Consider the following 14,422-nt stretch of genomic DNA (forward strand, 5'->3'; position numbering starts at 1 on the left):
AGTGCTATAAATTTCCCTCTTAACACTGCTTTAGCTGCATCCCAGAGATTCTGGTACATTGTCTCTTTGTTCTCATTGGTTTGTTTCAAAGAACTTCTTGATTTATGCCTTAATTTCATTATTTATCCAGGAGTCATTCAGGAGCAGGTTGTTCAATTTCTATGTAGTGTGATTTTGAGTGAGTTTCTTAATCCTGAGTTCTAATTTGATTGCACTGTGGTCCAACAGACTGTTTGTTATGATTTCAGTTCCTTTGCATTTGCAGAGGAGTGTTTAACTTCCAATTATGTGGTCAATTTTAGAGTAAATGCCATGTGGCACTGAGAAGAATGTATATTCTGTTGATCTGGGGTGGTGAGTTCTGTAGACATCTATTAGATCCACTTGATCCAGAGCTGAGTTCAAGTCCTAAATATCCTTGTTAATGTTCTGTCTTGTTCATCTGTCTAATATTGACAATGGGGTATTAAAGTCTCCCACTGTTATTGTGTGGGAGTCTAAGTCTCTTTGTTGATCTCTAAGAACTTGTTTTATGAATCTGGGTGCTCCTGTATTGCATGCATATATATTTAGGGTAGTTAGCTGTTCTTGTTTAATTGATCCCTTTACCATTGTGTCTTTGTCTTTTTTGTTATTTTTTGGTTTAAAATCTGTTTTGTTGCAGACTAAGATTGCAACCCCTGCTTTTTTCTGTTTTATATTTGCTTGGTTAATTTTCCTCCATCCCTTTATTTTGAAGCTATGTGTGTCTTTGCATGTGAGATGGGTCTCCTGAATAAAGCACACTGATGGGTCTTGACTCTTCATCCAATTTGCAAGCCTGTGTCTATTAATTGGGTCATTTATCCTATATACATTAAGGCTAATATTGTTATGTGTGAATTTGATCCTGTCATCATAATGTTAGCTGGCAATCTGGCACACTAGTTGATGCTATCTCTTCACAGTGTCATTAGTCTTTATAGTTTCTTCTGTTTTTCAGTGGCTGATAGCAGTGTTTCCTTTTTATATTTAGTACCTACTTCTGGAACTCTTGCAAGGCAGGGCTGGTGGTGACGAATTCCCTCAGCATTTGCTTGTCTAAAAAGGATTTCATTTCTCCTTCACTTATGAAGCTTAGTTTGGCCAGATATGAAATTTGGGGTTGAAAATTCTTTTCTTTAAGAATGTTGAATATTGGCCGGCACTCTCTTCTGGCTTGTAGGGTTTCTGCTGAGAGATCTGCTGTTAGTCTGATGGGCTTCCCTTTGTGGGTGGCCTGGCCTTTCTCTCTGGCTGCCCTTAACATTTTTTCCTTCATTTCATTCTTGGAGAACCTGATGATTGTGTGTGTTGGGATTGATCTTCTCGTGGAGTATATTAGTGGGGTTCTCTGTGTTTCCTGAATTTGAATGTTGCCTTGTCTTGCTTGAGGTTGGGGAAGTTATCCTGGATAATATTCTGAAGTGTGTTTTTCAACTTAGTTCCATTCTGCCCATCTCTTTTAAATACTCCAATCAGTCATATGTTGAGTCTTTTTACATAGTCCCATATTTCTTGGAGGTTTTGTTTATGCCTTTTCTTTCTTTTTTTCTCTAATCTTGCCTGCCTGCCTTATTTCAGCAAGATAGTCTTCCATCTCTGATATTGTTTCTTCTGCTTGATCAATTTGACTATTGATACTTGTGTATGCTTCACCAAGTTCTTGTGCTATGTTTTTCAGCTCCATCAGGTTATTTGTTTCTCTCTATACTAGTTATTCTAGTTAGTAGTGCCTCTAACCTTTTATCAAGGTTCTTGGCTTCTTTGCATTGGGTTAGAACATGCTCCTTTACCTCAGTGAAGTTTGTTATTACCCACCTTCTGAAGCCTACTTCTATCAATTCATCCATCTCATCCTCTATCCAGCTCTGCACCCTTGCTGGAGAGGTGTTGCAATCATTTGGAGGAGAAGAGGCACTCTGGCCTTTTGTGTTTTCAGTGTTTTTTGTTGTTGCTGTTGATTCTTTCTCATCTTCATAAGGTTGTCTACTTTCGATCTTTGAGGCTGCTGACCCTTGGATGAGGTTTTTGTGGGGACTATTTTTTGTTGATGCTGTTGTTGCTTTGTTTATTTGTTTTTCTTCCAATTCAGGTCCCTCTTCTGTAGGGCTGCTGTGGTTTGCTGGGGGTTCACTTCAGGCCCTATTCATCTGGTTTGCTCCCATGCCTGGAGATGTCACTTGAGGAGGCTGGAGAACAAACAGCAGAGATGGATGTCTGTTCCTTCCTCTGGGATCTCTGACCTCACGGGGCACCAAACTGATGCCAGTAAGAATGCTCCTGTATAGGATGTCTGACAGCCTCTGTTGGGGTTTCTCACACAGTTGGGTGGCTCAGGAAGCAGGACCCATTTAATGTGGCAATTTGGCTCTCCTTTGGTGGAGGGGGTATGGTGCACTGGGGGGAAACCCATGCATCTGTGTGCCCGGATTCCTCAGAGCTAGCAGAAGGAAAGACCAAGTCTCCTGATCCTTGGAGACTATGGCCACCCCTCCCGCTAGGGAACCAGGCCCAGGAAGATCAGAATTTGTCCCTGAGCCCCTGGCTGGAGTTGTAGTTCCTGCAGGGAGGCCCTGCAGCCCTGGTGTTGGCTGCTGCCCCTCCCCCAAGGAGCTCGGACAGCTTAGATTGCAGGCAGCCACAGCAGTAGTGATGGTCACCCCTTCCTTGGGGAACTTGGAAGGCTCAGGCCAATTCTAGGCCAGTGGCTGTTGAGAATCTGTGCAGCTCCATGGTTAAGATACAAGGCCCCAGGAGCCTGGGATCCTGAGTGGAATCTTCCGATCTGTGGGTTGCACAGTTCCATGGAAAAAGCACGATTTTCCAGTATGGGTAGCATGCTCACTCACCACCTCCCTTGGTTGGGGGTGGGGGCTCTGCTGCCCTCTGTGGTTCTCAAGTGGGCGGCTGCAGGACACTGCTCTTTCTTCCTCTCTGTGGGTCAGTCCTAATGACAGAACCCGGATACCTTGGCTGCCAGTGCAGGATTCAGATCCTGTTTTGGATTTGTTCGATTGGAGCCTCCGATCACCGTTGCTTCTAGTTAGCTATCTTGGCCCCACTCCCCCAACTCCTGTTTTTCTTAATACTTATAGCCAGTCAGCAAAACCATATGAGCTCTACCTTCAAAATATATTCAGAAGCTGAACCATTCCCTTTCCCTCTGTTGAAACCACTCAGGCCCAAGCTGCCATCTTCTCTGGTTCACTTTATTGCAATAGCCTCCTAACTAGACTCACTATTTCCATTCTTCCCCCGACCCACTTCATTATAGTCTCAGTATAGCAGGCAGAATGCATCTTTCAAAATGTATCATGTTTTTTCCATCATTGACACTTTCCACAGGCTCTTCATCTCATTCAGACTAAAAGTCAGTCTTTACAAGGGTCTAGAATGCCCTCCATGCTCTGATCTTTTGTTGCCTATCTGACTTCATTTGCTACCACTCTCCTCACTCCCCTCTGCTGTTCTTCAAACAAGCTGGCCATGTAACTTACTTAGGGCCTCAGCAAGTGATTTTCACTCTGCCTACTATTATCTTTCCTCTGATATTCACGGGGTTTTCTCCTCCCTTCTGTTATGTTTTTACTCAAATATTATTTTCTCAGGGAGTCCTTCCCTGGCCATCCTGTTTAAAACTATCATCCTCCCCTCTCTTAAACTCCTAATTTTCCTTCCTGGTATTATTATTCCCAGTAGCACATTTTACCAGCTAACATACTATATAAGTGACTTATTTACTTCAATTATTGATTGATTATCTGCCTACATGGAGGACAATCCAATCCTACATTGGGCATTGGAAAATAAACTCTCACAAGGGCAAAGATATAGGAATCTTTGTTTATATCATCACTTCATTCCCAGTGTCTATCATAATGCCTGACATTTAGTAGATGCTTAAAAAATATTTGTTGAATCATAATGGATGAATAAATTCTTTTTACTGTTCCTTGATGCCTCAGCAAAAATAATAATTATCAGTAAATGTTGCTATTTATTGAGGGTCTGACACTCAGGTGCTGTATGTACTTTATCTCATTTAATCATCCAAATGTTCCTACAATATAAACTGTATTATGTATATTTCACAGAGGCATAAAACTGCTAATAGACAGAATACAAGGTAGGAGGGAGGATAATAACAGCGAACATTTATTGAACATGCACTACTAAGTGCTGGCTGCCATTCTAAGAGTTTATTATGCTGTCTCTCATTTAATACTCCTAAAGTGTTATTATTATTCCAATTTTGCAAATGAGAAAACTGAGTCATAGAGGTTTTGAATGACTTGGTCAATGTCACACAACTGGTTAAAAATGGCCCAAGGAGTCACACCCAAGCACCGGACTTCAAGGCTCAGGCCCACGTTTACCTATGTAACAAACCTACACATGTACCCCGAACTTAAAATAAAAGTTGAAAATAAAAAAAAAAATTTTAAATGAAGAGTTACATTTTGGCCATGCAGGATTTAGGATGCTTATGAGACATAAAAGGGGAAATATAAAGAAAACAATTGACTGTGCAAGTCTGCAGCTCAGGGAAAAAAGTGTAGACTAGAAATACCAGTTTGGAAGTCATGAGCATAAAGTTGGTATTTAAAGCCATGAGAATGGATGTAATCATGGCTCCTTGTGTGTCTGTGGTATGCACAGATGTATTGCAGCAAAGGTTGACTGGGGAAAGAAATAATACATCCCAAATGTATAAATGAAGCTTTCCTTTGAGATGAGCATAGTCCCAGCCTGCAGGTGACATTCTGGTTACTCCATGCTGAGTTCTGTCAACATTGAAGAGCACCTCTCATTCTTTCTAGCCCTCTCTTGGGACCACGAGTTTGAATTATTTGCATTACAGTTCTGTCAAAAACCCAGAGGAAGCTGTTGATATTTGAGAGTGCCAGTTTTACGGAATTCCTCCAAATTTTCAAAGCTTTATCTTCCTTTCATACCAGGGCACCAGGAAGCTACAGACCTGGTCTCTATCACTCTGCTCCCAATGGAATTGCCTTTACAAAACTGTAGCTTAACATTATGCATTTGGATTTTCCTGAGGGCCCACATAATAGATACCATATGTGAAACATCAATACATTTCTTAGGTAAAACTCTCGTTAGGTATACTGTCCATTGTGTCATACAAGTTCCCTTAAGCAAAGACTTAGGCAGCAAATTTTTCTTAGAGTTCTGAAATTTAAAAAACAAGTTGCCTCTCTTTTTAGGCTAGTCTACTTGCTTTTGTAAGCTGCTGAAGATTCTCTAGGCCATGATTTGTCCATCTTTGCCTTGTCTTTTAGGAACTTCAGGGTTAAATCGTTGCTTATCTTGAACAGTTTCTCTTCTTCTGCACCAGGAGTCATAATCTGGGGTGCAAATGATGCCTACCGATGAATTGTGTTCAGCTAACTTTGTGTTTAAAAAAACTGCACTCATGTGTCACATAATATTTCAGTTAACATTGGACCACATATAATACAGTGGTTTTATAAGGTTATAATAGCATATTTTTACTGTACCTTTTCTACATTTGGATACATTTAGATATACAAATACTTACCATGGTGTTATAGTTGCCTACAGTATTAAGTACAGTAACATGGTGCTGGAAAACTGGCTAGCCATGTGCAGAAAACTGAAACTGGACCCCTTGCTTACACCTTATACAAAAATTAACTCAAGATGGATTAAAGGCTTAAATGTAAAACCCAAAACCATCAAAACCCTAGAAGAAAACCTAGGCAATACCATTCAATACATAGGCATGGGCAAAAATTTTATGATGAAATCACCAAAAGCAGTTGCAACAAAAGCTAAACTTAACGGGATCTTATTAAAGAGCTTCTGCACAGCAAAAGAAACTATCATCAGAATGAACAGGCAACTTACAGATGGGAGAAGACTTCTGCAATCTATCCATCTCACAAAGGTCTAATAACTAGAATTTACAAGGAACTTAAACAAATTTACAAGAAAAAAAAAACATCACAAAGTGGGCAAAGGATATGGACAGACACTTCTCAAAAGAAGGCATTTATGCAGCCAATAAACATGAAAAAAAAGCTCAACATCACTGATCATTAGAGGAATGCAAATCAAAACCACAATGAGATACCATCTCGTGCCAGTCAGAATGGCTACTATTAAAAGTCAAAGAACAACAGATGCTGGCAAGACTGTGGAGAATTAGGGAACACTTTTACATTTTTGGTGGGAATGTAAATTAGTTCAACTATTTTGGAAGACAGTGTAGTGATTCTTCAAGGATCTAGAACCAGAAATATCATTTGACCCAGCAATCTCATTGCTGGATGTATATCCAGAGAAATATAAATCATTCTATTATAAAGATACCTGCACATGTATGTTTATTGCAGCACTATTCATAATAGCAAAGACATGGAACCAACCCAAATGCCCATCAATAATTGACTGAATAAAGAAAATGTGGTACATATAGACCATGGACTACTATGCAGCCACAAAAAGGAACGAGATCGTATCTTTTGCATGGACATGGATAAAACTGGAATCCATGATCCTCAGCAAACTAACACAGGAACAGAAAACCAGACACTGCATGTGCTCACTCATAAGTGGGAGTTGAACAATGAAAACAGAAGGACAAGGAGGGGAACAACACACACCAGGACCTGTGGGGGGGTGGTTAGGGGAGGGAGAGCAGGACAAAGAGCTAATGCATTCAGGGCTTAAAACTTAGGTGACAGATTGATAGGTGCAGCAAACCACCATGGCTCACATATACCTATGTAACAAACCTAACCTGCACATTCTGCACATGTATCCCAGAATTTATAGTAAAACAACTTAAAAAAAAAAAAAAACAGAAGTCAAGGATGATTTGAAACGTTGGAATTGGAAAGAACTGGTTCCAAATCCAGCTGCTGTGCTTGAATCCAAGTGGCAAATTATAGTCACTGCAGCAGGGACCCAAAAGCACCTAGAACTCTGAGGGAGGTAAATCTTCCCCATTTGGAACAGCTTTGGTCCCAAGAGGGTGGGGAATTAAACAAGAAATCAATAATACAAAGACATCAGGAAAATATACAAATTTAGAAAAAAATACAATTTAAAATATTCCATAAGCCAAAGAAGTCTCAGTAAAGTGTTAAAAATATATTTAACTGAACAAAAATGCAAATACAACATATAAAAATCTGTGAGATGCAGCCAAAGGTGCACATAAAGTATACAGCACTATTTATTTTAGAAAATAAGAAAGATCTTAAATAAGTTGCACTTCAAGATACAAATATGGCCAACAAACATATGATAAAAAGCTCAACATCACTGATTATCAGAGAAATGCAAATCAAAACCACAATGAGATACCATCTCACGCCAGACAGTAGGGAGATTATTAAAAAGTCAAGAAACAACAGATGCTCGTGAGGCTCTGGAGAAATAGGAACACTTTTACACTGTTGGTGGGAATGTAAATTAGTTCAACCATTGTGGAGGACAGTGTGGTGATTCCTCAAAGATCTAGAACCAGAAATACCATTTGACCACACAATCCCATTACTGGATATACACCCAAAGGAATATAAATTATTCTACTCTAAAGATACATACCTCACAGCACTATTCACAATAACTAAGACATGGAATCAACCCAAATGTCCATCAATGATAGACTGGAGGAAGAAAATATCATACATATATACCATGGAATACTATGCAGCCATAAAGAGGAATGAGATCATACCCTTTGCAAGGACATTGATAGTGCTAGAAGCCATTATCCTCAGCAAACTAATGCAGGAACAGAAAACCAAACACTGCATGTTCTCATTTACAAGTGGGAGCCGAGCAATAAGAACACATGGACACAGAGAAAGGAATAACACACACTGGGACCTGTTGGGGTGGGAGTGCAGTGGGAGGACTGAGCACCAGGATAAATACCTAATGCATGCAGGGCTTAATACTTAGGTGATGGGTTGATAGGTGCAGCAAACCACCATGGCATACTTTTACCTGTGTAACAATCCTGCATGCCCTACACATGTATCCTAGAAATTAAAATAAAATAAAATTTTAAAAAGATATGAAAAAAGAAAAAGCAAGCGGAAGAAAGAGGATAGTAAAAATAAGAGCAGAAATCAATGAAATTTAAAACTAACAATAGAAAAAAACAATGAAAGAAAAAATTTAACAAAGATCAATAAAATTGATATCACCCACAGCAAGACTTATAAAAAAAGAGAGAAGACACAAATTAATATCAGAAATAAAAGAGGGAATATCCCTAGAAACCCTACAAACTATAAAAGGGAAGTAAGGAAATCCTACGAACAACTCTATTTATATACATTTGGCAATTTAGATTAAATGGACCAGTTTCTTGAAAACCACAAGCTAACAAAACTTATTAAATGAGAAATGCATAAATCTATATAGTACTATAGTTAATAAAGAAATTGAATCTGAGTTTTAAAACTTTCAAAAAACAAATGAACAATTTATTAGCGAATTCTATTAAGCACTCCTAGAAGATATAACACCCAGTTTACGTAATCTCTTTCCAAAATTAGAAGAGGAGGAAACACTTCCTGATTCATTTTATGAGGCCATTAGGACTGCAATACCAAAGTCAGACAAAATAATTATAAGAAAAGTGCAGATCAATACTCCTCGTGAATGCAAAGTTCTTCAACAAAATATTAGCAAATAAAATTCAGCAATATGCAAAAAGAATTATATGTGAAAGGAATAATAATGAAGAAATTATAACATTGGTTCCATATTCAATCAATGAATGTAATCCATCATATTAGCAGTATAAAGAAGAAAACGTAATCTTAACAAGAGATGCAGAAGAAATATTTGAAATAATGTAATATACATTTACAAGAAACACTTCCTCAACTGATAAGGGCATCCATCAAAAAGCCTACAGCTAGCATAATGTTTAATGGTGAAAGACTATATGATTCCCCCTTAGGATTTAAAACAAGGATAGAATGTCTACTTTCACCACCCCTATTCAATATCTTACTGAAAGCCTTAGTGCAATAAAGAAGGAAAAAGAACTAAGAGCCATACAGATTGGGAAGGAAGAAATAATATCGTTCCTATTTTATTTGGCATGATTGCTTATGTAGAACATCCTAAGGTATCCACAAAAATCACTTAGAACTAATAAGTGAGTTAATCAAAGTCACAGGATAGAATATCAATACACAAAAATCCAATATATTTCTTTTTTTTATTATTATACTTTAAGTTCTAGGGTACATGTGCATAACGTGCAGGTTTGTTACATACGTGTACTTGTGCCATGTTGGTGTGCTGCACCCATCAACTCGTCAGCACCCATCAATTCATCATTTATATCATGTATAACTCCCAATGCAATCCCTCCCCCCTCCCCCCTCCCCATGATAGGCCCCGGTGTGTGATGTTCCCCTTCCCAAGTCCAAGTGATCTCATTGTTCAGTTCCCACCTATGAGTGAGAACATGCGGTGCTTGGTTTTCTCTTCTTGTGATACTTTGCTAAGAATGATGGTATCCAGCTGCATTCATGTCCCTACAAAGGACGCAAACTCATCCTTTTTTATGGCTGCATAGTATTCCATGGTGTATATGTGCCACATTTTCTTAATCCAGTCTGTCACAGATGGACATTTGGGTTGATTCCAAGTCTTTGCTATTGTGAATAGTGCTGCAATAAACATACGTGTGCATGTGTCTTTGTAGTAGAATAATTTATAATCCTTTGGGTATATACCCAGTAGTGGGATGGCTGGGTCATATGGTACATCTAGTTCTAGATCCTTGAGGAATTGCCATACTGTTTTCCATAATGGTTGAACTAGTTTACAATCCCACCAACAGTGTAAAAGTGTTCCTATTTCTCCACATCCTCTCCAACACCTGTTGTTTCCTGATTTTTTAATGATTGCCATTCTAACTGGTGTGAGATGGCATCTCATTGTGGTTTTGATTTGCATTTCTCTGATGGCGAGTGATGATGAGCATTTTTTCATGTGTCTGTTGGCTGTATGAATGTCTTCTTTTGAGAAATGTCTGTTCATATCCTTTGCCCACTTTTTGATGGGGTTGTTTGTTTTTTTCTTGTAAATTTGTTTGAGTTCTTTGTAGATTCTGGATATTAGCCCTTTGTCAGATGAGTAGATTGCAAAAATTTTCTCCCATTCTGTAGGTTGCCTGTTCACTCTGATGGTAGTTTCTTTTGCTGTGCAAAAGCTCTTTAGTTTAATTAGATCCCATTTGTCAATTTTTGCTTTTGCTGCCGTTGCTTTTGGTGTTTTAGACATGAAGTCCTTGCCCATGCCTATGTCCTGAATGGTACTACCTAGATTTTCTTCTAGGGTTTTTATGGTATTAGGTCTAACATTTAAGTCTCCAATCCACCTTGAATTAATCTTCGTATAAGGAGTAAGGAAAGGATCCAGTTTCAGCTTTCTACTTATGGCTAGCCAATTTTCCCAGCACCATTTATTAAATAGGTAATCCTTTCCCCATTTCTTGTTTTTGTCAGGTTTGTCAAAGATCAGATGGCTGTAGATGTGTGGTATTATTTCTGAGGACTCTGTTCTGTTCCATTGGTCTATATCTCTGTTTTGGTACCAGTACCATGCTGTTTTGGTTACTGTAGCCTTGTAGTATAGTTTGAAGTCAGGTAGCGTGATGCCTCCAGCTTTGTCCTTTTGACTTAGGATTGTCTTGGCAATGCGGGCTCTTTTTTGGTTCCATATGAACTTTAAAGCAGTTTTTTCCGATTCTGTGAAGAAACTCATTGGTAGCTTGATGGGGATGGCATTGAATCTATAAATAACCTTGGGCAGTATGGCCATTTTCACGATATTGATTCTTCCTATCCATGAGCATGGTATGTTCTTCCATTTGTTTGTGTCCTCTTTGATTTCACTGAGCAGTGGTTTGTAGTTCTCCTTGAAGAGGTCCTTTACATCCCTTGTAAGCTGGATTCCTAGGTATTTTATTCTCTTTGAAGCAACTGTGAATGGAAGTTCATTCCTGATTTGGATCTCTGCTTGTCTGTTACTGGTGTATAAGAATGCTTGTGATTTTTGCACATTAATTTTGTATCCTGAGACTTTGCTGAAGTTGCTTATCAGCTTAAGGAGATTTTGGGCTGAGACGATGGGGTTTTCTAAATATACAATCATGTCATCTGCAAACAGGGACAATTTGACTTCTTCTTTTCCTAACTGAATACCCTTGATTTCTTTCTCGTGCCTGATTGCCCTAGCCAGAACTTCCAACACTATGTTGAATAGGAGTGGTGAGAGAGGGCATCCCTGTCCTGTACCAGTTTTCAAAGGGAATTTTTCCAGTTTTTGCCCATTCAGTATGATATTAATTGTGGGTTTGTCATAAATAGCTCTTATTATTTTGAGGTACGTTCCATCAATACCGAATTCATTGAGTGTTTTTAGCATGAAGGGCTGTTGAATTTTGTCAAAAGCCTTTTCTGCATCTATTGAGATAATCATGTGGTTCTTGACTTTGGTTCTGTTTATATGCTGGATTATGTTTATTGATTTGAGAATGTTGAACCAGCCTTGCATCCCAGGGATGAAGCCCACTTGATCATGGTGGATAAGCTTTTTGATGTGCTGCTGAATCCGGTTTGCCAGTATTTTATTGAGGATTTTTGCATCGATGTTCATCAGGGATATTGGTCTAAAATTCTCTTTTTTTGTTGTATCTCTGCCAGGCTTTGGTATCAGGATGATGTTGGCCTCATAAAATGAGTTAGGGAGGATTCCCTCTTTTCTATTGATTGGAATAGTTTCAGAAGGAATGGTCCCAGCTCCTCCTTGTACCTCTGGTAGAATTCAGCTGTGAATCCATCTGGTCCTGGACTTTTTTTGGTGGGTAGGCTATTAATTGTTGCCTCAATTTCAGAGCCTGCTATTGGTCTATTCAGGGATTCCACTTCTTCCTGGTTTAGTCTTGGAAGAGTGTAAGTGTCCAGGAAATTATCCATTTCTTCTAGATTTTCTAGTTGATTTGCATAGAGGTGTTTATAGTATTCTCTGATGGTAGTTTGTATTTCTGTGGGGTCGGTGGTGATATCCCCTTTATCATTTTTTATTGCATCTATTTGATTCCTCTCTCTTTTCTTCTTTATTACTCTTCCTAGCGGTCTGTCAATTTTGTTGATCTTTTCAAAAAACCAACTCCTGGATTGATTGATTTTTTGGAGGGTTTTTTGTGTCTCTATCTCCTTCACTTCTGCTCTGATCTTAGTTATTTCTTGCCTTCTGCTAGCTTTTGAATGTGTTTGCTCTTGCCTCTCCAGTTCTTTTAATTGGGATGTTAGAGTGTCAATTTTAGATCTTTCCTGCTTTCTCTTGTGGGCATTTAGTGCTATAAATTTCCCTCTACACACTGCTTTAAATGTGTCCCAGAGATTCTGGTATGTTGTATCTTTGTTCTCATTGGTTTCAAAGAACATCTTTATTTCTGCCTTCATTTCATTATGTACCCCGTAGTCATTCAGGAGCAGGTTGTTCATCTTCCATGTAGTTGAGCGGTTTCAATTGAGTTTCTTAGTCCTGAGTTCTAGTTTGATTGCACTGTGGTCTGAGAGACAGTTTGTTATAATTTCTGTTCTTTTGCATTTGCTGAGGAGTACTTTACTTCCAATTATGTGGTCAATTTTGGAATAAGTGTGATGTGGTGCTGAGAAGAATGTATAATCTATTGATTTGGGGTGGAGAGTTCTATAGATGTCTATTAGGTCCGCTTGGTGCAGAGATGAGTTCAATTCCTGGATATCCTTGTTAACTTTCTGTCTCGTTGATCTGTCTAATGTTAACAGTGGAGTGTTGAAGTCTCCCATTATTATTGTATGGGAGTCTAAGTCTCTTTGTAAGTCTCTAAGGACTTGCTTTATGAATCTGGGTGCTCCTGAATTGGGTGCATATATATTTAGGAGAGTTAGCTCTTCCTGTTGAATTGATCCCTTTACCATTATGTAATGGCCTTCTTTGTCTCTTTTGATCTTTGATGGTTTAAAGTCTGTTTTATCAGAGACTAGGATTGCAACCCCTGCTTTTTTTGTTCTCCATTTGCTTGATAGATCTTCCTCCATCCCTTTATTTTGAGCCTATGTATGTCTCTGCATGTGAGATGGGTCTCCTGAATACAGCAGACTGATGGGTCTTGACCCTTTATCCAGTTTGCCAGTCTGTGTCTTTTAATTGGAGCATTTAGTCCATTTACATTTAAGGTTAATATTGTTATGTGTGAACTTGATCCTGCCATTATGATATTAACTGGTTATTTTGCTCGTTAGTTGATGCAGTTTCTTCCTAGCCTCGATGGTCTTTACATTTTGGCATGTTTTTGCAATGGCTGGTACCGGTTGTTCCTTTCCATGTTTAGGGCTTCCTTCATGGTCTCTTGTAAGGCAGGCCTGGTGGTGACAAAATCTCTAAGCATTTGCTTATCTGTAAAGGATTTTATTTCTCCTTCACTTATGAAACTTAGTTTGGCTGGATATGAAATTCTGGGTTTAAAATTCTTTTCTTTAAGAACGTTGAATATTGGCCCCCACTCTCTTCTGGCTTGTAGAGTTTCTGCCAAGAGATCTGCTGTTAGTCTGATGGGCTTCCCTTTGTGGGTAACCCGACCTTTCTCTCTGGCTGCCCTTAAGATTTTTTCCTTCATTTCAACTTTGGTGAATCTGGCAATTATGTGTCTTGGAGTTGCTCTTCTCGAGGAGTATCTTTGTGGCGTTCTCTGTATTTCCTGAATTTGAATGTTGGCCTGCCCTACTAGGTTGGGGAAGTTCTCCTGGATGATATCCTGAAGAGTGTTCTCCAACTTGGTTCCATTTTCCCCCTCACTTTCAGGCACCCCAATCAGATGTAGATTTGGTCTTTTTACGTAATCCCATACTTCTTGCAGGCTTTGTTCATTTCTTTTTCTTCTTTTTTCTTTTGGTTTCTCTTCTCGCTTCATTTCATTCATTTGATCCTCAATCGCTGATACTCTTTCTTCCAGTTGATCGAGTCGGTTACTGAAGCTTGTGCATTTGTCACGTATTTCTCATGTCATGGTTTTCATCTCTGTCATTTCGCTTATGACCTCTGCATTAATTATTCTAGCTGTCAATTCTTCCACTCTTTTTTCAAGATTTTTAGTTTCTTTGCACTGGTTACGTAATTCCTCCTTTAGCTCTGAGAAGTTTGATGGACTGAAGCCTTCTTCTCTCATCTCGTCAAAGTCATTCTCTGACCAGCTTCGATCCATTGCTGGCGATGGGCTGTGCCCCTTTGCAGGGGGAGATGCGCTCTTATTTTTTGAATTTCCAGCTTTTCTGCCCTGCTTTTTCCCCATCTTTGTGGTTTTATCTGTCTCTGGTCTTTGATGATGGTG

Source organism: Rhinopithecus roxellana, chromosome 7 (assembly GCF_007565055.1).
Source record: "Rhinopithecus roxellana isolate Shanxi Qingling chromosome 7, ASM756505v1, whole genome shotgun sequence".
NCBI classification, from domain to species: Eukaryota; Metazoa; Chordata; class Mammalia; order Primates; family Cercopithecidae; genus Rhinopithecus; species Rhinopithecus roxellana.